At 36.1% G+C, this 25,630-nt stretch overlaps 1 protein-coding gene across 5 annotated transcripts in view; it reads right to left on the reverse strand.

The window, feature by feature from the left end:
- Nucleotides 1–25,630, reverse strand: part of NKAIN2 (sodium/potassium transporting ATPase interacting 2) — a 995,125-nt gene that overhangs the window by 298,690 nt on the left and 670,805 nt on the right. The window lies entirely within an intron of this gene.

The raw sequence follows: 25,630 nt of genomic DNA on the forward strand, positions 1-25,630 counted from the left end.
TAAATGTGAATCAACACAACTTTAGTCAATGTCAGAAACTTTTCACATAACTGCAGCTTAATATCTTTCATAACACTTTAGTCATTGGCAGGAAGATTATGTGATCCCAACACTACCTTAAAGTGTCCACAATTCTCCCCCACTGTTATTTGCTTCTATTTCCTGGAGGCCATTTGCACCTCCTTAGGTGATGAGCCATGGCTGGAAAAACACCTGTTATTGTGCTGATTTCCTCAACAGACTCAGGATGCTATATTTTCCTTTCCACGTTGGATATTTTATAATATTTTTATGTATTTATTTATTTATTAAACTTTTTTAAGTTTATTTATTTTGAGAGAGAATGAGAGAGCACACGATGGGTAGGGACAGAGACAGCGGGGATAGAGAGAATCCCAGGCAGTCCCTGAACTTTCAGTTCAGAGCTGGATGTGGGGCTTGAACCCACCAATGGTGAGATCATGACCTGAACAGAAACCAAGAGTTGGACCGACTGAGACATGCAAGGCCCTGATTTTTTTTATTTTTTTTATTTTGTTAAGTTTGTTTATTTACTTTGAGAGACACACAGAGAGAGAGGGAGAGAGCCCATGCATGAACAGGGGAGGGACAGAGAGAGAGAGAGAGAGAGAGAGAGAGATGGAGAGAGGGAACATGGGGCTCGACCCTACAACCATGAGATCATGACCTGAGCTGAAATCAAGAAGCAGACCCACCACTGACTGAGCCACCCAGGTGCCCCTAATTTGACTTTTTTCTTTCTTTTTTTAAAACAGCTTGTGGATTTGCCTTTCTGGATCTACCATTTATCGGTCCTCTAACTGTCCCTCCTACCAGCAACAACAACACAACAACATACAAACTGCAGCAAAATTTCTGAGTGGTTCACCAATTTTCATCTACCTGTTGATAGTCCTCCTATGGATTTTCACCATTTCCCCCACCAAAATGAGACACAGACTACTTTTCCTGGTAGAGGTCTGCGTGCAGGCAGCCCTTCACTGTGTCGCAGGGCTGCTGGTCAGACAGGCTGTGGCTCTAAACGGAAGCCATATGGCAACAGGCTGACTTCTCTGTGTTGAGTCCTGCACCTGTTACTCAGTGGGAGGATGCTCTTTTAGTGTTTATGTTCTTAGAGCTATTTTAATTTTCTTCATGGCTACTTCTCTGTGACTCACTGTTGGCTTCCTGTTCTTTCTCACTACTTTCCAAAACTCAGATAATTTAAGCGACTGAGAGTTATTCAATATAAGTTTATATGGGCTTCACTTCGCCTCTCATTCATTTACATTTATTTTTAGTTTTAGTGGAACATGAAGGACATGCACTCTTGGTTACATGCTTCTCTGATCTGTCAGTGAGGGATAGGAATTTGAAAAATCTGTGGAAGGAAGTGGAACCTGTTGGAGCCGTGAAATAGATCATCACTCCATGGTGTATTTGGGGGCAAGTCGGCTTCCCGTATAGCTGCAATTTGTGGCATGACTTGTGGATGTTGTCAAATATACATCCTTTCCATTATTCTCTAAAGGATGGCTACAGTAATGGGTCTGTACGCAAAATGCTTTTATGTACCTGTACTAGCCAAGGGAACACCTAGGCCACATTTAAATTAAAGTAATACTTGGCATAAATCATCCCTAAAGCAAATTCAAGTCTAAACTCAGTTGGGGGGAGCAAAAGGAAATTATTTTTGAACTCTGTTGCTTTTTCCTATATATAAATGGTTTTATAAATACATCTGAAGAATTATTTCAAAAGTGGTGAGTCCTTTTGAGGGTCAGCAAGGGTACATTTGTTAACATGCTGCGTTTGTCAAATGAGGAAATGATTTTTCACCTCTCCCTTAATTGGATTTGGCTGCTATATTACGAGAGACAGCAGCTTGGAAAAGGGGTTCAGCAGGCTGAGATTTGGGGAACTATTCTTTACTTGTTGGTTGTTGGTTTCTTCTTCTTCTTCTTTTTCTTCTTCTGCTGCTGCTGCTGCTGCTTCTGCTTATTTTTTTTGGACTACTAAATTAACTTAGTGGCATCTGAGGAGCTCAAGGATGAAGTCTTTTTTTTTTTTAATGTTTTATTTATTTTTGAGAGACAGAGACAGACATGAGCAGGGGAGGGACAAAGAGAGAGGGAGACACAGAATCTGAAGCAGGCTTCAGGCTCTGAGCTGTCAGCACAGAGCCCGATGCAGGGCTCGAACTCAGAAACCAGGAGATCATGACCTGAGCTGATGTTGGACAGTTAAGGTTAACGGACTGAGCCACGAAGGATGAATTTTTAATCATCCCAAATATTTCCTACATTGGAATGCTAATACTGGAAATTTCTCAAGACCCACAGGATTTACTCTTTATTAAAGTACTGCCAAGAAAAGTGATGACTGATTTGCATATTAATTTGAATTATTTTTGTTATTTAGTTATTATTATCCTTACTCTTAGTTTTAAATTACTATTATGTAATTTCTCAGATATTTTCTGACAAAAGTTTTTATATAAATGATAGTTAAAGAAAATATGAAGACAGGTTTGGTTGGGGAAGGTTTAGTAATGGGCACAAAAGAGAAATTGAGTCATTTGCACACAAACTGCATGGAGGGAATCATTTTTTCTACTTTTAATTGCCTTGGGGTCTCATATGTGGGCAGCTTCTGGAAGAAGGTACAAAGTAACTTATGATTTCCCGTCCTGAGACAGGAGAGTTTCTTCTTAGAGAAAAAACGTCCTGAACTCAGGGCAGAGTCAGCTCTCCGAGCTGCTCCAGGGTAGAACTCAGCATCATGTTTTCATCAGACTTAAGGGTAAAAAATGGCTTTAGCCTGTTTTTCTCTCACTTTGATCCAAAGCGGCTTTATAACTTCTGAACTAAGATACTCAAGATATGTAACAGATAGAAATTTGCATATTTTAAAAATCAATCTCCGGTCTGGAAATAAACCATAAGTCAACTAGCCCTTTCTTGTTGAGAACTTAGGGAATATAAGTGGCCTCCATTTTCGACCTCATGGCCACAGGTGTGACTCACTTGAAATCAGTGCTGTTGATTGTGTCCCTGGCATCAGAGAGAGATCCGGACACACGCATCAGTGCACCAGGTCTTCCAAGAACACACTATATGTAGTTTGAGATGAAGTTATTGCTTTATAATCAAACAAAAATGTATATTTTAAAAACACATTTTATACATGTTTACTAATAGGTAATGCAGGAAGAAGGTATGTAGAATTCTACCCATCTTGTGAGAAAGAATTACCTGAAATATGTTCTATGTGTGAGTCAAAACAGAAATGTTCAATAAAATGCATCTTTTTGAGTAGTAAGATAAAAATAATTATGACAAGAAAAGCTATTAATTAAAATATCAGGCATAGTCTCTACATCCACCATTTAATGCACAATTAGCTCAAAACAAGCTGAAAGGACTGAGGACTCAAATGTCCATGCTTCATAAAATGTCAAGTTAAACGCCTAACTGTGAACCAGATTGCTTTCTATACAGGCCTTTCAACTGTAAATATCAAATGCATAAAGGACGGCATGAATCTTTTAACTTTATAAAGATGGCATGTGGACTTTAACATTTTGGGAAAATTAAGTCACTTACTAACATTTATGAGGAAGCATGCATTTAAGCATTGCATTGGACCTCTGTTGATTAATTATATGGATGCCGAAATGTCATACATCAGATTCAAGCATGATGTTAAAGGTCTTGGTTAAAGAAAACTCAAATGACTTCTCGAAATAATTTAAAACAGCATTGAAAATAAGATCTTATTCACATTTTTCTAGATAGCAAATAAAATTCGATTTTTAAGATAAATGGAAGGAACTTGGTTGCACAATTTTAAAAACTAAGTGTCAGACTTGGTCATTTCTAAAGTTCTATGAATTGTAGCATTCTGTGTAATTATAAATATTATCATTTCTTTCACCAAAGCACTAAGGATTTTACCAAATTTCAAAAGAATCACAGTAATTAGTCTTCAGAGAATATTGTCCCTAGTTAGGGAACAATGGAAAAATGACAGAGATTAAATGAATTGTTCATGTGTTAAAGAGGCTTTTGGTTTGAAAAGATTTAGAATAACATCCCTTTGTGTATGTCTCAGTAGTTAGGTAATGTTTCTCCTGACATTTGTTCTAAAGAACAATCAAATCCCAAATCTCTTTTTACTTGGATATTCATTTCAAAATGAGCATAAAATTAATGTCTATATTTATTTGGCTATATCCTCTCAAAGTCCAAGTTTTTATGATGTAGCCTTTCTAATATGCTTTTTAGAATTGTGCTCATATGATGAAAACAAACAAAATAAATGAGGATAGACATATAGGACATCAGCCAAACCACCTGGCTCCAAATCTTGCTCATTCTAAGGATGATGTGAGAAAATTAATTACTTTAATCAAACACCGTGGCTTCTTGTTCACAAAATAGTGGGTGGGTGTAGTGTGTAAATGTTGTCATTTCCTGAGCGAGTGGCAGATGATTGGACAAGTCATGGCCTCCAAAAACACTTTTGTTCAGAAATGCAAGTGTTGTACTAAAACAAAAGAGAGTTGTAACTAGCAAGATAAGTTACAGAGAAAATAATTAAGAAGAGCCAAACAATGACCTCTAAGGCAGTCTGTTAATTATACTGAGAGGAAAACAAAACATATATCCAGCAAAGTCATAAGTAAAGTTTACTGTTCATCCAGGTAGTTGGCATTATCTTCTTTCAGTTCTTCAGGACCATAAACTTTGCAGAGTCATTCATGAACTCTTTCCTTCGTTCACCATTTCTAACTCTGGTTGATAATAGCATATTCTCCTAAATCTTAATCACCAATGGAACTGTGTTCAAACTGATCACCTAGTGAAAGATACTCCCTCTATCATCAAATTGAATGTGCACTTATCTTCTGGGATGAAAAGGGTGTGGAAATCCTTCTTACACAGTTGACATTGTGTTACCTAAGAATGGTAAGAATATGTTTCTCCTGATAAGGAATTCTCCTGATAAGTGAACATCAAATTCAATCACATCTGAGTTATCCCTTTGCCTTAAAGAGCTCTGTTATGGATTGAATTGTGTCTCCCAAGAAGATATGTTGAAGTACTAACCCCCAGTACTTGAAACGTGATCTTACTTAGAAACAGTCATTGCATAGGGCGCCTGGGTGGCTAGCTCAGTTGGTTAAACATCCGACTCTTGATTTCAGCTCAGGTCATGATCTCACAGTTTGTGTGAATGGTGTGGAGCCTGCTTGGAATTCTCTCTCTCCCTCTCTCTCTCTCTCTGCCCCTCCTCCACTGGCTCTCTCTCTGTCTCTCTTTCTCTCTCTCAAAATAAATTTTTAAACAAAACTTAAAAGAAGAAACAGTCACGGCAGATAGAATTAATTAAGATGATGTCATACATAAGCAGGGAAAGGCCTTAACTCAGTAAGACTAGTGTCCTTATAAAAAAGAGAAGAGGGGAGGTTAGGTGGCTCAGTCAGTTAAACATCCAACTCTTGGTTTAGGCTCAGGTCATGATCTTGTGATTTGTGAGATCCAGCCCCGATGGGCTGTGGAGCCTCCTTGAGATTCCCTCTCCCTCTCTCACTGTCCCTCCTCTGCTCATGCACACTCTCCCTCTTTCTCTTTCAAAATAAATATATACACTTTTTTTTAAGAGAAGGGATGGAAAGGAGAATACCACATAAAGACAGAGATAGGCAGAGAGAAGACAGGCACATGATGATGGAGGCAATATTGGAGCCCTGCAACTGCAAGCCAAGGGTCACACAGGGTTGCCGATAACACCCAGAAGCCAGGAGAGAGAGCGCAGCTCTTGATTTCAGAGTTCTGCTTTCTACGAGTGTGTAAGAATAATTTTCTGTTAAGTTTCTGATCCTTTGTTACAGAAGCCCTAAAAAATGGTACAAATTCATTTAGTTTTCTCTACCTGGGTATTTCTACATGTATTTGAGTCTGTGTCCTAAACCTAACTTAAATTCTCAGTTATATAGTAATTTCCTTAAGAGTGGAGCCCATAAATTCTATTTCCTTAATATTTCCTCACTTTGAATCCTTTCTTACCATGCCACTCGGCTTGGTAGCATATTGAATTCAGGGATTCATTAGATTTTGTTGCCTTACTGACCCTTATATTACAAACATGATAAAGAGAAATGAGCATATGGTAAAATGACAGAAAAATGCTAATATTTCGAGGGTTAAGTTTAGGTCCTCTTTCCTTACGATATAAAGGAAATAAGTGTTGTAGGAAGTTGAACCTCTTTTACATTTGTATTTATTATGAAAATATACACAGAATGCTATAAAAATTTGTATTATAATTAAGAATGTGATAGAAATGTTCAGACACTGTACAAGATGGACAAGATAACTACCAAAAACCTATAATAAGACCTAGCATAAATCTACCATAATTAAAATATCATAGTGTTGATGTCAAATAAAAGACATGCCAATGGAAAAAAAACTATTCAAAACCTTTGTCATAGGAAGATAATACAATGGTAGCATTTCAATTCAATTCAGAGAGGAAGTTTTATTCATTTGCTGATTCTAGGAAAACTGGTTGGCTATTTAAGAACATGAAAGCTAGATCCTTACCACATACCATATTACATGGCTTCAGTATGCATTTTAACAATTGAAAAGTAATAATGCCCAACATTGACTAGGGTGTAATTGAAACAGACCCTTTCACACGGTGCTGGTGCAAATAATCACTATGACCTTCCTGAGGTGCAATCTGGTAATGTTTGCAAAAGAACTTTTAAAATGCTCATCCTTTCTTCTTTGTTTATTACATCTCTGGAGCTTTAACCTTAGCAAGTAGTCTGGTAGCAGGAGAGCAATGTCCCTTCACCCATAACTCCCCAGACTTTAATGGGCACAGGAGTCAGTCACCTGGAGATCTTGTTAAGATTGCAGATTCTGATTCAGGAGCCTGGGGGTGGGGCCAGTGATTCTGCATTTCCATCTAGCTCCAAGGTAATGCCTATGCATCTAGTCAGGGGGCCCCATCTTAAGTAGCAACGTAGTTTAGATCATTGTCAAAAATACCTTGCAAAGTCCCAAGCTACATCTTCAGACACATATATGAAGTCTAAATAGCAAGTGAAGTACATTTATTTCTTAACCTTTCCATCTTTCTTCCTCCTACATAAAACTCTGATATCAGTAGTTTACAGAGAAAATGGTTTCACTAAAACAATGTCTCTGGGGCTTTAGAGCTCATTATTTCTTTGCCCTGGGAAAGTTTCTACTTGCAACCGCCCTAAAAACATTCTTAAATCTGGCTTCCATCATTGAGTTAAACTCTACTGTCTGAGAGAGGAGAAAGGTATGAAAAGCTCAATTGGGGCCATTCCGGCAAATTTAATAGCTCTTCAATTCACTGACCCCTTTGGGATAAGCCAAATCCACTATCACTCCTGTGGAGAGACTGCACATTAAGGTGCCCTTGATCAGCCCTTACTGCTCTGCAGTCTGAACAGCAAAGCTTCTTAGAACACTTCCTTTGACCACCTCCAAATTTGGACATGACAAGGATATAGTTCAGATACAAGGCAATATAAAAAAGCAAGAATAACTTTTGAATACAACACCTTCCATACTAGAGAAAAGAAAGGTTCTGACTGTTTTATACCTAAACATACCTGAGGGTAACAACCCTCCTAGTGGATCCCTAAGAAGTGCTGAGTGCTAGGGGCAGGCAGTTAGAGAAAGAGCCTGCAGAAATGTTGGGGGGAAGGCCAAAATAGCTTGAAAAGTGCCTTGGGTGATTTGAACATGTGCTCCACCCACTTGCACCTACAGTGCTTCCCTGTGGATTTTGAGTCACTATTGCAGAGGGTGAAAACAGAATGAAAATTATATTTTATGTTAAAAGAGCATCCAAAGTTATGCCTCTCTTTTTTGGATTTAAAAACGTTTGACAGATTCAATATGGTGATAGAACTTAGTCACTTACAAAAAGGCAGATCATTTACCATCCTGAACATTGTGCTGGCCTTTGAACACATTTTCCAGCCTAGTCGTAGTTCCCAATTAAAGAACTGTCTCAGCATGGAATTATTTCAGCAAAAGCTTCCTCTTTTTACACAAAACTAAAATTCTTGTGCCACAATTACAAATAGCAGTTTGATGGAAGAGGTTCTGGTGTTAAAATATATTTGATGCCTTTTTCCTAGTCAGCTTTATAACATATTTTCATTTAAATACATTGAATTTGTTAGACCAGCTACACAGCTCTCCATATTGAAGAGGGTCAAATGCCACTTGAACTTCAAGGATACATTAGGAAAGTGAAATAAGGCAGAGTATTCCACACTACGCTCACTGAATATAAAATATAGATAAGCACAAGCATTTTTGGCTCAAACATGAAATGGGATTTCTTTTAGTTTTTATTTTTCTAATACACGTTTCAGAACTCTTTGGTATAGGATTCATTTTCAGCTTAGATTTAATTGTCACCTTGTATTCTGAAATGTAATGATATAGTCTAGAGATGGGTTTGTTAAACTCTTTTTTTTTTCCATTTCCATGATCAATCAGAACTACCCGGGTTGGAAATCACTATCAGTGAGCAAGTCCTTTGGAATATGCTCATCCTGTAGTGAAATATATCTACATAAAGGACATGCAAATATCATTGCCTCAGCTGCAACTTCAAATATCTGGATCCTCTGAGTCCCTCTGATGTTAACTAAACATGGTAATTTAGCTTATATTTTCCAGAGTCAACTCATATGCCTAAAATCACTTACCTTGTAATAGCCTGAAGCAAAGGAAGTTTCGACCACTGGGTTTCAAACCTTCTTTTGATTGCAACCCCAGTACAAAAGATTTCATACACGTTGTAGATAGTCATTCTCGCTTTTGCTATGTGCAATTCCTGCTGATACTTTCAATTCAATTCCCTTCAATTCCTTTTTTTTCTGTTCTAATAAAATGAGGCATAGTTGATTATTTAAAAAATGACTTAAAAAATTATTTAAAAAATAATTTAAAATGTTCATGTTTTAAATCTTAGAATTCACCGTTGAAAAATAATAATATGAGTATGCTGGCAATGGGTTATTCTTTTGCCATTTATTTGTATTAAAATATCACTGAAAGAACTTTAGAGTACTTTATAATCATTACAAAATAAAAGTTAAAGCCAAGTTTTTTCAAATAATGCGCCATCATTCTCTCACAGCGGCATTGGAAATCAGTCCAAGTATGAAAAGGAAAAATATATAAAGCATTACAAATATTGTCGAAGTATAATTTTAATAAAGTTAAAAGACATCATTCCTAGGCAAAAATATAGTGAGCACCCATCAAAGTTTGTTTACTTCATTAATGAGGGAACTGGGAAAATAGTAATGTTGGCTTAGAAAAGGATAGGAGAAACTGGTACAGACACATACACTGCTTTATAGTGTGTGTGTGTGTGTGTGTGTGTGTGTGTGTGTAAAGGATTATATATAAAGAATATATATAATATATGAAAAGAATATATATTTATATATCTTCATATCTATAAGGGATTCTGGAATAGCTTGCTAATTTAAATATAAAATAGGTTAATGTTCTACGGAGCAATAATACCACAACCTCTATGATTCTATTAGAATCATTTATGCCTCTACTGCACAAAAATCACTATTTATCAATTTTCTCAAATTAATGTGTAATTTATAAAGCCTGTGCCCTAATCAGTAGCAAATAGTAAATCAAACAAAATTATCTTCCCATTTAGAGTGTCAAATATATCTCAGTCAGAAAGTTCTGCTATGACATTGAAAGGGCATACAGAAATCTGTTAACATAATTTCTGAGACTTAGACTATTGTTCTTAAGAATATGAAATGTTCGTTGGCAATAACTAAATCAGATTTATTTTGTGTCTTCAGCCCCTAGGTCAGTGACTGGTCTATAGTAGGTATTTGATGAATACTTCTTTAGCAAAGAACTACAAATTCATATAGGAAAAAAGGGGACTTCTGATGGCATAAAACTCTGCAGAAGGACCTTTGAATATTAGTGTACTCCTTTCTATTTAATAATATTTTTATCTATGCCGACTGATTCACTCACCAAGTCCTTATTTTGTGAAAATTCTTGCATGACTCTATAGTGTGTAAGTAGAAAATATTTTAGGATACTTTCAGGCTATTTTCAACTCAGCACAAGTAACCTTATCACTCTTATTTACATTATGAAAAAAAGAGCATGCCAAACAGAAATCATAGCCTTAAGGTCTCTATGAATATATGTGGAGGAGCTTTTTCCAAGGTATTTTCTGAAAGTGGCAGTCTTGAGTTGAATCCTTGTAATTTTCCTTTTAGATTTTGCTTGACTGGTTGCTTTTTGGGCAGGGTTATAGAACTCAATGTAATGTACAAGCACTAGTTAAAAGCTGTAATTGATTAAGCGCCTTATTAAAATCAGTAACAAGACAACCTATGTAGGAATGTGCAACATCTCTATGTGGAAAACTTTAACACTGAAAAAATAGAAAGACATACTATTTTCTTGGATAGAAAGATGTAACATCATAAAGGTGTTGTCTGTCCTGAAATTAATCCATACATTTAATGCATTCTAATAACACCATATTTTTTTCGAATGCAGGCAAGATGATTACAAAATTCCTTTACAAAAATAAGAAGCAAGAATTGCCAGGAAAATTGGGAAAAAGACTAGTAAGACATTAAAACATTTTATAATGCCCTAGCAGACATTAAAACATTTTATAATGCCCAAATCATACAAAGAATGGTGATGCCGGTGAACAGATAAACAGATCAATGTAACCACACATAAAGTCCATATAAGACTAAAGTCTGAGATGCAGGGAACACTTCAAATCAGTACCAAAAAAACTTCTGAAAAAATTTGGTTAGATCTACATCTCATATCTTTAACAACAAGTATCAAAAATTTACACATAACAAATAGTCCATAAACGTACTAGCTGAAATTAGATTTTTTCCTATAATGTTAGAGTAAGTAAGGTCAAAGCATGAAACATAATTCAGAAAACATTTACAAATTTGATAGCATAACAAGTTACACATTTCTGTAAGTGGGAGATTTGCATATGCATATAGTTCTCTCAAAATGTACAAAGTATATCTGAAAGAATTCACAATAAACTGGAAGTGAGTGGCTGCAAGACATTCAATGAGTGGTATGGAGACCTTTCACCATATATCCATTCATTCTTTAAATCACTTATGATTGCATCTTTAATCTGCAGTGTAACCAAGACTACTCAGGTCTGAAAGAAAAACTTCCTTCTTAGCACGCTGCTATGCAACACCCTCTTTCAAGCTGCCTGTTGGTGTCTTTACACATAGTTACAAAGGTTTCCTCCTCTCTACATTATATGGCCTGTTCTAACCTACATAGCCAGATGAAGAAGGAATGAAGAATATTCCTACAGGTGAGCTATCCCAGAGGTGGGAGCTCATGGCATTTTCAGGAGTTAAAATTATAGGGAAGGGAATGGTGGAAGAAAAAGATGGAGAGGTGGGTCACGACAGGGAGGGCTCTATAATCTGTGTCAAGGGGACTAGGAACTGTAGAGGGTCACTGAAGGGGGAATGCAGTCATCTGGTTTGCATTTTAGAGAGATAGCTCTGGCTATAGTGTAGAAAACTGATTGTTTGAAGGGGATGGGGAGGCAGCAATTCCAGAGGCAGTGAGGGGCTGCTGGGAAGTGGACTGTACATATGCTACAGTATAGCAGATTATAAAGTCTGTTTCATTAACACCTTGAAACAGTTTTCCTTTCATTTTTCATCACAGCTAATTAGAGCTCACTGATTTGCTGCACACTATGAGGCAGAACTGTTCTAACACTATTTCATATATTTCATTTATACCTTGCAGTAACCTCATGGCATTGATAACATTCCTGTCCCCATTTGATGGATTAAAAACTGTCACTGAGGTTCAGGACCATGCCCAAATTCATATGGTAACTAATGGAAATGGAGTGTGAACAAGCACTTGGGTCCAGAACTACTGCTCGGCTGCAGTGGTTCCCTGTGGCCCCAGGACTCCAGTGGTGACACTTGAAGGTCTTCTCTGATTCCCATGATTTTCAATTTCAACCCAACCAACCACACTTCTTCCACAGTTCTGTGCATAAAACACCACTTTCATCACCTTGCTTGTTTGCCTTGTATTGTAGAGTGGCTCCCTCCTGCTCATCCTGAAGTTTTCTTTAGTTATTTAGCGTCTGTCCTATGCCCCAATCTTTGTTTATGGATGGGCTTCTTAGTCCTTTAGGTATATTCAAATTCAAATTCCCCAACAAGGGTCCCCATTTTCATGAAATTATGAAAATTAGACTTATTGTCTAAAGTTTTGGGTGGTTCAGTTGCTTTAGCATCCTACTCTTGATTTTGGCTCAGGTCATGATCTCAGGTTTGTGAGTTTGAGCCCCATGTTTTGGCTCTGTAATGACAGCTCAGAGCCTGCTTGGGATTCTCTCTGTTTCCTTCTCTCTTTCTGCCCCTCCCCTGCCTGCATTCTCTTTCTCTCTCAAAATACAACTAAACTAAACTAAACTAAACTTAAATTAACTTAAATTAAATTAAATTAAAAAGTATGCTATTCCATTTCTCACCAACTAAAGTACTCAATATTAAACACTCCAGAATGTAATTATATATTATCTTGATTTAAGTTGTGTACATCAGTCCCATCTCCCTCTTTTAGAGTTTTTAAAATTAGTATCTCTGTCTAGCTTCTTTGTATTCACTTCAGCCCTTAGTGCAACCTGGAAACCAGACATGCAGTAGGATGTCAGAACATACCCACTTAACTGAAATGCCTTTCCTTATGAGCTATTGTTAGATTGATATTTCCCAAACTTGGCTCCCAACTCCTTCTACGAAAACAGGTCTCTTTACATTTGGGGAAAAATTAGTTAAACATATTTAAGCAAGTTTTTCAGGAACTTTCATATGCTAATAATGAAGTGGCAGAATAAATTGTATTTGGTTTCACCACAGGCCTCCCTCGCCTTTTGTAAAGCATGATATAAAAATAGCAATAAGGATTAGTAACATTTATTGCATGTGGACTTTATTTCTGATACTGTGTTAAGCCTTTACCATGCATCATCTCATTGACTACTGTTTTTATCTCATGGAATACTACTACTTTCAGAAGGATAGCTTGGAAGAAGCTCATTCCAACACATTCATAAAGAACTCAGGTTGTAATTTTTATTTGCATACTCTTTTTTTGTCCAAGTCCAACTAAGTAGAATATGGAGAATCATCAATGGCACCACAATTGAAAACAGAGTATATTTTTAAATAAGTTGCAGTGTTGGGAATTCTTGGCTCAGACGGTCATTCTTCCTTCCATATATATAATGCCATATAAATCCTTCCCAGATCTTTGGATATGATCACAAAGACTTTTAAATCTAACTGAGACCAAGAGTCCTTCCATTTTTTAACCTTCTTTATCCTCTGGGATAACAAAGACTTGTGAAAGGGCACAAAGGTTGTCTTCAGGCTTCAGCTGAGCTGTCCACCTTTCATTGACCGTCAAAACTATTGGCTCTAATAAATGTGAGTTGGCCTATGTTTCTGAGATGAGCTGTTCAGAAGATAATATAGTCTTCATTTAGCCAAAAACACAAGATAAATCATATAGGTGGGATAACAGTAAGGGGAAAATAATGTCATTGACTTGGAGTTTAATAATTTGTCAATGTTTAACTTTTCTTAAAAGTCTAGAAGAACTATGTAGGGTATGAAATTCTCTTAACTTGAATTTTTTCTGTTTTATCTTTACATGGATACAACAAGATCCAAAGTTTCCAGTCTATTAGGAGCATATATCTACCTGTAAAGATGGAGAGCCAAAAATTCTAAAAGGGTTCAGAAATATGGTGAATCTGTTGGTGACGAGGATTACAAAAATGTTACATCTAAAAGCATTTGTAGCAGGCATCCAATTCAATCTCTTTTTATGTGAAGATTTTATTTAGTGACATGACAAATTAGTAGGCAAGATATGCCGTTTATCCAGTGGCCTTTTAATAACTATCTGTTTGGGCAGACTACTGGATGACGAAGTGATTTTAAAATAAATATTCATTACCAAAAATGTCCTAAATACTACCCACGATATGTAAAACACAAGGCTTTCTGACTGCAAGTAACACTGACATACAGCAAAAAAAGAGTACAAGAATGGATAAGATAATCTCAGCCATGACAGAAAAATATTTCCCTAAGAAGACATTCAGATTCTCTGTGATTTTTATCATGATGAAAAATTTATGTTTTCACCATTACAGCACTAAGTTAACTGTGATCTATATTTTTTACAATGTATATATCTGCTTCTATGCACTTTTGAGGGTTCTGTCATATTCCAACCAATATAATCATTCCCTTTTCTGGATCACCATGTTGAGATGTTGTATAGGTTCTACCATTCAGAATAGTCCTACTCCTGCCTCTCTAGGAGAGATATGTTTTTGAGATTTCATGACATGTGACTGTAATGAAAGTGGTATTAGATTTCCTATTTGTTTTCTTCTCTTAACAGCTTTTGCCTGTTTTTTTTTCCATTTGTTTGTTGTAATTGGTGTAATTCAGTGGTCATTTAGTATAACTCATTTACAATTAGTAAAAGCTACTATCAAGTGCAACACAAAGTGTGCTTAATGAAGAATTCAACATGTTTTTGCAAGAAGTTTGTAAAAACTTCAGGATGATTATTAGCTAATTATCAAGGTGAGACTTGGGACAATCAATAAATAAGAAGTGCTTACTGTATACCAGATCTCCATATACCTTATGAAAAACAGGGTACCAGGGAATAAAACAGACATAAGCCCTATCCTGTGAAACCATCTTTCTGTAGACCAACAACTAGCATGCCAAGTGCTCACTGAGCTCTGTGCTTCAGTTTTGTTAGTTTTTACAGTATGTCCATGCTCACATCTGCCCCATCCTTTCCTGCCAGGTCCCTTTCTTCACAAATGGGCAACAGCATGTCTATACTCTGAGGGCTCTAGACTGAGAATACAATTCAATCTGCTTGCGTGGCTACAATGATTCATGCATGGCCAACCTTTCCACTTCGTCCCTCTGCCATACATCACCTAATATGCAGTAAGGTCACCTGACACACTCAATATTGTATGAATAAATAAATGACTCCTTTGAAACTTTCCCCTACTTCAAGATTTCTTCACCTTTTAGGTTTCTGAAAAATGGGAAGGTGTATTTTTTTTAATTTTTTTAATGTTTATTTATTATTGAGAGACAGAGAGACACAGAACATCAACAGGTGAGGGGTAGAGAGAGGGGAGATAGAGTCTGAAGTAGGCTCCAGGCTCTGAACTGTCAGCACAGAGCCCAACGTGGGGCTCAAACTCACAAACCGCGAGATCATGACCTAAGCTGAAGTCGGATGCTTAACCGACTGAGCCATCCAGGCGCTCCTGAATGGGAAGGTGTATTATCCATCCTGCCCTTCTCTACTATATATTCTCCCTGAGCAGTTGATATGGGAGAAAATAATTTAGAAACAGACATTTTGACTATTTCTTATACATAAATTTAGAGATGCACAAATTTCCCTTAGTGTGGGGACAAACATCTTTAAAACAGAATGCTGAAGATTTTAAAAATACCTTTATATTTTTCTTTTCCAGAACTAAATATAAAATTATGAAATTTAAAATAAGAATATATTATTAAAATTTGACTTAATTACTAGTCTTATCTGTTTCTTTCTTTTTTCAACTTTGAGGCACGGTAGCAGTAAGAAAAGAAAATATTTGGAAGAAATAGGATATAGCTTACAGTAAATGTTGAGAATTTTACTTTATATAAACCATATGTCCTATCTCAAGACAATTATTTTTCTAACTCTTTAGCATTGTATTTCAAACCAAACTTGTTACACCTTTTTGTTACTGAATTCTAGGAAAAAAGTGCCAGACATTAATATCTCAGCTGGAACAATCAAGACCACATATTATTGAGGTTTCTTATTAAAAGTGGCATTTTCATTAAAATCCCCTTCTTTGCCGTGAAAAGCCATGATGATATATTATCTATTTTCAACAAATGTGCTGCAGAAAGTGCCTAGGAGGTAATAACACAGTTTAAGGGAAAAAAATTAAATATGATGGCTAGCCAAATGCAATTTACACATTTGTGTTTTTTTTTTTTTTTTTGTGGCAAGTCATGTATCTTGTAAAAAGGGATGCACCTGAGGCATCAATAGAGGACAAAAACAGTTTGTAATATTACAAAAATCAAAACACATCAAGAAGAGTTGCACTAAATCCAGATATTTTAGTTCACAAAAATCTTAAAGCAGAACCAAATGAATCTTAAATGATACCTTTTTGTCTTTCTTTCAGGTAAAAACCTGTTAGTTTTTACTCTCCTGTCCCTAAGGTGTGTCCCTGGAGGTATTCTCCCTTCCTCCCTCTGATCCTGTAGGAGTGGCTATGAGCCTTCCAGCTGCAGTGAATGGGCGGAGCTAGGATCCAACAGGTCACTCTCCTTGAGGGTAGCACAGTGAGCCCAGATACTAGGTGGAAAACACAATGTTGTCATTTACAAGCTTTTGGACTCTGTAGCAATCATCTCATCTCTCTGTGCCTCATTTTATTCTGCTGTAAAAAGAATGAGGAACGTGAATACACGTCTACACACTCATCTTTCCAAAATAACCCACTGATATTCTAGTGTCCATCTACTCTTTCCATACTTTAAATACAATGGCCACAACCACAACAAAGAGGTGATACCTACCTATTCCCCAAGCAGCATCCCTAGTTTTCCAGCTCCATGATGTGTTGCCACAGCTCCTGTCTCATCTCCACTTCTAAATTCTCATCATTTTCAAAGTCCAGCTAGGAAGCTACTGCGCTGTGGCACCTTCTAAACCTCCCACACACTGCTCTGGGCTGGAAATGATCGCATGCTTTGAAAAATTCTCCCCGTATGTGATCTATAACTCACTGAAACACTTATCTTTTTCTACCTCGCAATCATGCACATGTTTTTATCTCTCTGCTACATTGTAGGTTCTCTGAGGGCAGTGCCATGACTTATTAATCTTTATATCTTCTGTGGTACCTACCATAGCCTTGCCGGTAGCAGGAATTTAATTAATGTTTATTGTGTCAATGAATATAAAAAAAGGTTATCTATACTATTTTATTCCGTAGGAAGATAAGATGATATAAGATCAGAGATGTGAAAGCCTTGGGAGCGTAAAAGTTTTATTGAAATGAAAGGCTCGATGGCTGGAATACTATACAGGCACATTTGACAAGGGAATAAAAATCCTTGAGGGTTATTCACAACTGACAGAACTCTGAGCTGTGACTTGGCTACTAAGGAAATTCCTGGGCTACAAGTGTAGCTTTATGAAAAATTGAGATAACATACTCGGAGAACACTGGAGGAAGTAAAATGCCAAAGAGAACAGCTTTTTCAGAGCTGTCAAGACATCTTAATTTGTTTTTGTGCAGAGAGACTTGTCAAACTGCCACTAACTATCTGGCCTCCTTGTCACAGCAAAGTTTCTATACGTTGTGCCAACTTCACTTTCTTCATAGCCAAAAAATTTCACCAAAGCGTGACAGAGCCATTGCACGCCAACTGCACGCTGAAGTTGTCCGTGGTTTGACGCCATCCCTGCTGCAAAGTCAGAGTAATTAGGGACGGATTCTGAAATGCTGAGGCCGACCTTTTGGTATGAAGGCCTAAGCCAGGTAGAAGGTCACAATAGTTCTCAGAGGTGTCATCTCTTGGAATCATTCAAAATTTGCTTTATTTGGAAAGAATCAATGTAAAGAGATTGAGATTACAAAGGATAAGCAACCAAGACTTTGTTTCTTGAAGTGTGGTCTGCAGATTAGCAGCCTTGACAACACCCTAGAACTACTTAGAAATGCAGGCTCTCAGGCCACTGTCCACCGATACTTAATGAAACTATGCATTTTTTAAGAATTTTTTGGAGAGAGAGTGCGTGAGTGGGGTGGCGGGGAGGGGGCAGAGGGAGAGAGAGAGAGAATCTTAAGCATGCTCCACACTCAGCACAGAGCCCATCTTGGGGCTTGATCCCAAGACCCTGGGATCATGACCTGAGCTGAAATTAAGAGTCAAATGCTCAGCCGAATGAGCCACCCAAAAATCCCAATGAGACAATACATTTTAATAAGATCCTAGGTGATTCATAATCACATTAGACTTTGAGAGGCACTGCTCTAAGGCAAGAGATAGTCAAAGAAAAACAGCAACAATTTTTGTATGGTTACAAAAGTTTTTAAAAATATAGAAGCAAAATTTCCCACTCGATTAATCAATTAAGATTTTTTTAAAACTTTTTAATGTTTACTTACATTTTAGAGAGGGTGAGAGATAGGTATAAAGTGTGTGTGACCAGCGGAGTGGCAGAGAGAAAGGGAAACATAGAATCCGAAGCAGGCTCCAGGCTCTGAGCTGTCAGCACAGAGCCCTACGCGGGGATCGAACCCACAAGAGATCATGACCTGAGCTGAAGTTGGACACTTAACCGACTGAGCCATCCAGGTGCCCCAATGAAGATATTTTTAATAAAAAAATACCTTTCAAAACTAAAGAAAATAAAGTTGTATAATTAAGATGGAAACAAAGGGGGAAATAAACCCTGGCCTTAAGATACTGCTTATGATAATCAATGTACTTCCTTCCCAAATGTTGTCATCTGGATACAGAATTAATGAAAATATATAAGTACTTGTTCAGAAAACCCCAAGTTAATCATTAGATATGGTGGCTTCCTGCTTCTTTCTAGTCATTTATAGTTAATAGGCATTTATTATAACATCATCATAAAGCTTAGAATTAACCAATGACTAGAGAATATTAATAACATTGCAAGTATAGAGAAATATTTAAAATCCTAAGAACAATATTTTAATATTTTCCATAATATTAGTAAGAACAAAAGGTTTTGGAAAATATTCATATGATGATTTCTCTACTTTTTTATTTTACTAATACTAATGCTAATTTTCATTTTTTTCTGAAGAAAGTTCAAACATGGATTGCAAAATCAGGTTTTCCCTCAATCAAAGCAACACTCATAAGAATAAATATGTGTCTCCTTAAAACATACAAAAGACTTTTAGAATCAAATGACTTTTAGGTACTCACACTGTGTTGTTTGGAGTTCAGTTCAAAATGAAATATATTTTTGACTCTTCGTTATATATTGACTTAAGTGGAATTCATGAGTCACTTCATTATAATTTATCTGCCATTGTTTTAGATATATTTACAGAGATTTACACATTATAGTTTATCAAATTGCACATGTGGTATTCTCCCAACAAGTATCATACTAAGTTCATAAGAATCCTTACTAAAAGGCCACAGATTTAATAAAAGCCATGTATTCGCATTTTAAAATGCAATGTAAATTTTTTTAAAATTAGAATCTTATTATACTTGAAATATTGCTCCTTATATTTAAAGGTGTTTGTCAATATTCTTGTGAATTTGAATGAGTATATTTAAAAAGATTCAATGTTAGTGCTAATACAGAGGAGTATTTTTGAGTTATTCACTTAATAAACTTTCATTTAGCAACTGATAGGTGATAGGCATAATCCACAGCTTTAAGAATAGACAATATTCTTAAAGACAATAAGACAATATTCCTCATCTCATGGAGTTCAGTCTTGTAGGGAAGAAAGACAGCTAAACCAATGTAATACCATGCATTCTACATTATAAGAGACATAATAGAATAAGTGTTATCCATGATGGAGTTTGCTGTCTAAGGACTGGTCTGGAGAAATCAGAAAAGTTGTGATGGGGTGGATTTTCTATAAGTAGAGATTGAGACTGGGATTCTTGACAAAGTGATTTCTAGAAAGAGTGTTCTCAGGAAGGGGAGGATGGGGGAAACAGAATAGGAAAAGGAAAGCTAAGTATGGATGTGGTCTCATCAGAAGAAAAGTTTCAACCTGGTTTGGGGTGGGCAGTGCGGGGGCTTTTATGTTGGTTCCCCCTAGAAACAAAAAGATGTAACAACCAATCAGTGTTGGTGGGGGAGGCAGTGGAAAGGCTCTCTCTAGGAGGATTCATAGGATTGGTAATATTGGAGTTTATCAGGGGGAAAAAAGAAGACCAATCCAGCATAGGAGACAGTATAAGGTGGAGAGATGCAGAGATGTGAAATAATACTCCCTATATGTAATGGTCAAGGGATTTCTAAGAAGTACAGAGAAAAGATCATTCCAACTGACAATTAGCTATTAACTATAGAAATTAGTTCATGTAATGTTAGCAGACTAAACCCAGAGGACATGCTTCTTGATCATTATCAGTCAATTATATGATAGCACGTCTAATATGGTTTGAATGTTCATGACAAAACCTATTTCAATTTATATTACTCTGAATCCACAGGAGTATTTCCCAACTGAGATAATGCTCAAAGTGTATTTCTTCTTATTATCATTTATATAATGCAGAAATAACTCTATGACATTTCTATAGGTTAAACTTGTCATATTCCCTGACTTATTTAATTCATCTGTAGGCTTAATGTGTGCCAAGCATTGTATTTAGGATAAATATGTTTTTATGTATTTCTGATTTAGCTCATTATGCTTTAATAAAGTCCCACTGTAATAAAATAATGTGTGATAGATTCAATCCTCCTTCGAATATTCCTAATAATAATAGCTAATATTTCACGAGTGCTTTTACTGTGTGCTAGGAATAGTGCTAAATGTCTTACATTTATTTTCTAATTTAATCACTACAATAACCCTGTAAATTGGTACCATAATTAACTCCATTTTATTGATGAAGAAATAGGCTGGCTGAGGCTAGTGTCTTGCCTGAACTCATCCACCTGGTGTACAAGTCTGTCTTTTTACCACCATGGTGTGCTGTTCCCAAGAAGCCAGAAGAACTAAATTTCACGAATTGACCAGAAGCAAAAATTTTCAGTATGTTTGTTTTATTCACATTGATCTTGTTGGAAGTTTCAAGTTACAGTTGATGTACATGTGTGGGTATGGGTGTGTGTATAAGTGTGTATACATGTGGGTGTGGGTGTTAAAAAATATTTCTTAAACTATTTAAATCTGGCATCTCTGAAATAAGGTTATTTTACACTAAACATAACATAGGTTGTAAGGACAACCTATTGCAAGGATCAAAAGGATCATATATAATAAATTAATTAAAAATCTAGGATGCAGACAAAAGCATAATACCAAGACATATGAACAAACATATTGTTTACCAATTAAAATTTTCTAGCTAGCCCTCAGAAATTTGATTTCCATCCCAATGACTCTAATGAAACAATTCTCTTAGAGATAAACCTACCACACAACAGTAGTATGAAGATCATGAAATGTATTAAAATATTTCATGAGCTACAAATGTTAGTAATAGGCTAGTGATATAATCAAATCCAAAGGGTTTTTCTTCACCTTCATTCTCTTATATTTTTACTGATGTGTGTCTTATTCTCTTTTTAATCCATCATTACCATTGGCTTCCATGGTCCCCGGACACCATGACTGTTGCTACTACTTCTTATTGTATTTAATCTATGTTCTGGAGGACTTTCTCAGGCAACCATGAGCATGTCCTTATGCAGATGTTCTTTAACATTTTAAGTGTACTGGCTACAACCAAAGTGTTCAACTCATTCTGACTTTGACATATTATCTCTAATCTCAATGACAGAATTTATTGCTTGCATGTTTTGGAATTGAGAATGTCTCTATCATATCAACTTATCTAGTAATTCACAAATCTTAGATTTATTGGTATTGCTGAACATTCTCTTCAAAGATGGTTACAGGCTACATATAAATCATTATCCACATCTGTGATTATTCTTTTAGGACATGTTATTAGTTGTGGAAGCACAAGGTACAAAAGCTTTACAGGCCCTTGATTATTTTCCAAATTGTTTTCTTTTTAATTTAGTTTATTTATTTTGAGAGAGAGAAAGAAAGAACAGGAGAGAGACAGAGAGAGGGAGAGAATCCCAAGCAGGCTCTGTGCTGCCAGCGCAGAGCCCAATGGGGGGCTCCATCTCACAAATCATGAGATCACAACCAGACCTGAAACCAAGAGTCAGGTGCTCAACTGGCTGAGCCTCCCAGGTGTCCCTAATTTCCAAATTTCTCTTTAAAAATTGTGTCCATTTGCACTCATACATAGTACATGCTAGGGTCTTTCTCATAGCACTCTCAACAACATTCTACAAATTTGTTTTATGAAGTGGTTATAAAGTATCCAATTATCAATCAGATAATTGAAATTCATAAAGACTAAATTATTGATCAGTGAATAAATAGGAAGGTTTGGAACAATACACAGAAATCAGGGCTAACATACACTATAATACAACATAGCTCATGCTCTTGAGTAATGCTAATAGGTTCTAATCCCTTCTCTACCACTCACTGGCATATGACCCTCATCTCATCATCTGTAAAACTAGTGTAATGGTTAACTATAGGTTATTTTTGGAAATGAATAGATAACCTATGTGTAGCATTTATCAAGTGTTTGGCTTTCTAATGAAGAATCATCATTTAATAAAAATTTTTTTTATCTGAAGATATCAATTTGAAAGAATTTTATTCTAAACATTGCAGCCAGAAATTTCTAAATATATAAAATTACATCTTACAACTTGGCATATACCTCATGATAACAATAGAAAATAAGAAAGCTGCTTCTAAAAAATGAGGTCTTTCTAGAAAATACCTTTACCTTCTCTCCCAGAACTTCAGTTACATATTAGATATGATCTTCATGACTTAGAAAACATCATCAATTTTGAATAATATAGCAATTAGACAAAATGGACTCCAATTCTTTAGTCTCATTTGCAGAAAGATAAATATAAGAACAAATTTTGTTCTAATGGTATTGCACTGTGTTCTCTTTCACTAAATACTGTCAATTTCCATGTGCAGGGATTATAAAGTAGAAGATATTCTAAATGAGATTTTCAAACTAATTAGCCTCTTGCTGACATACTCAATGACAAGAAAAATAAATAGTACATCATGATTCATTTAAACTCACAGGACTGAAATTAATGGTATTACTACTTGCTATTTTACCACAGAAGAGAATAATGTGCAAAGCAACATAACTCTCCTACTTAATACTTGGTTATTTGTGTTTAAATGCATTTTTTTTTCACATTTTAAACCATTAGGTATTAATGTTATAACACGAAAACAGTGAACCATGAGTAAAGATTATACTTTAAAAAAATCTATCATTCTATACATTTTTTTCTTTCGAGCAAAATTCCTCAACACCTTGCCATATTCATATAATTTCATTTAGAAAGTACTTACTTGGCCTCACTCTCCTTGATTGGTGATGATGACATATCAACTCCTACTCTACTGGGAACTGGTTTATTTTCCTTTGTTTTATTTATTCATTTTTTCCAGATGCTCCAAAAAACTTGACTGACTCATCAACACCGTGATTTTTTTTTGTTTTTTAACACCACCTCTATGTATTTGTAGTTTTACTGAGCAACGTCAAAAGTAGCCCAGGGCCAAGTAGCAAAGCCATTCTAACCCTGGCTTAAGAGCAGTAAGTATTAACCATCATATAAACCTCATAATCACAAACACATACGTTTAATTTTTCTTGAAACATCTGCTCTCCTTATATTTTGTGTGGCCAATTCAAGTTCTTTCATGATTATAACTCTACCTGTAGCTTTAAGAATGAAGTGCAGGGTTGCCTGGGTGGCTCAGTCAGTTAAGCAGCTCAGGTCATGATCTCCTAGCTCTGAGGCTCCTAAGCCCGGTGTTGGGCTCTGTGCTGACAGCTCAGAGCCTGGAGCCTGCTTTGGATTCTGTGTCTCCCTCTTTCTCTGCCCTCTTCTGCACATGCTCTGTCTCTCTCTCTCTCTCTTCTCTCAAAAATAAACATTAAAAAATTAAGAAAAAAAAAGAATGAAGTGCAAAGATAGTAAGATCGTGAAACACCTGACCTGTGGACCAATTGGCATCTCTTGTAGAGAATGAGAGTCGGAAACACAGTAATTGTCATAGCTACATCCCATGAGGATGTGATGTGAATATGTTATGGATATATTTGGTGACTCTGTCATCTACATTTTTTCAATTCTTTAGAGGCTATGAGTGAAATAGGCAGGGCAATTATTGTGAAGTTGGAAACCAGAGCTTGAACATGATACTTTGAGGGTCAAATGTTCTTAATACGAAAAGTGGTTGTGGAAGCTACAAATGATATAACATATAACTGCTTAATTCCCATCACAGAGACTTTTAACCCACACAAGGAAGTTTTTTACCTGGAAAATGGGTAGAAATCACAAGTAGCTTTATTTTCCTTTTGAAAACTTACAAATGATGTGGTTGATTGCGCTGTTTGATTTTTTTTCCCACTGTGGTTTCTGTTCTGAGCAGATAATATGATTACAGAAACAAAGTACAAATACCTCATATTGCCTGGATAAGGTTATGGCTTAATTTAATTATGGTAATTTACAGCCCCATTGCACAAGGTTGTTAAAAAAATGTGCTGCTTGCAATGGGCAGTAGGTTGACACAAACTAACAATGTACATTTAAACTAAACTACCTCATTAAATTTTAGGATGCCATTATTCCTTGTCTTATTATTATTCTAAACACACTATGGTGGCTTCTATGACTCATAGAGAGTACTTCATGACAGAATTAATTTTGATGCATGCTGCATTAGTCATACTTTTCTCTCAATTTAAGTGATGTACAATGCCACATATACAGTTGTCAAGTTACTTGAGAAAATTTCTAGTGTATTAGCTGACACTGTCATTAACACCAAGAATATAAACAAACATCACTCTGAATAACCCTGGGAAACAGGAAAATACAATCACTTGGCTTTTCATTTTTGTACAATAAAACATGAAAGGTGTCATAGCAAAAAAAAAATAAAAAAGGGGGGGTGAATTGGACCTCGTGACAGGTCCTATGTTGGCACAGTCTTAATTTCCTCTATAACCTTGGCCAAGTACACTTGCTGGGACTTAATGTTCTTGGAACAGATATTCTCTGAGCTGTCTCTTAGTCTTCTACTCCAAAACACCATGAAGGCATTACCTTATAAATCTAACCTCTCATTTCCTTCTAAATATGAAATAGAAACATAAAAGTGAGAAGATATGATCTCTGATACACAATAATAGTCTATTTCCCTTTTATGAAAAGGTGTCTTAAATTTCTAACAATTACTGCTGTGAGTGTTGGAAACTGAGCAATCCAACTGTTCAAATAGATATTCCTCATGGACTTGCCACACGGTCTGCAATTCTCAAATTAGTCACTCCTTGAAATCCCTTGTTAAAAGGCCATGTCGTTTGGGAAGATTAATATATTAAAGTTCTTAGTAAGTTAAACTGGTGGAATTTTAAGAGTGGGCATATTTGCATAGCTCAGAAATTTTCTAAAAGGAGGATTTTCATGGACCAAATTGCTGAATCTCTATAATCAGATAAAGGCTATTCTAATAAGACTGGAGTCTTGTTGTCTTGTATGGTATTATGGTTTTCATGCAT

The sequence above is a fragment of the Lynx rufus genome, unplaced genomic scaffold (assembly GCF_022079265.1).
Source record: "Lynx rufus isolate CCGP_SWC_20201006 ecotype Redwood Valley unplaced genomic scaffold, mLynRuf1.p SCAF_6, whole genome shotgun sequence".
Taxonomy (NCBI): domain Eukaryota; kingdom Metazoa; phylum Chordata; class Mammalia; order Carnivora; family Felidae; genus Lynx; species Lynx rufus.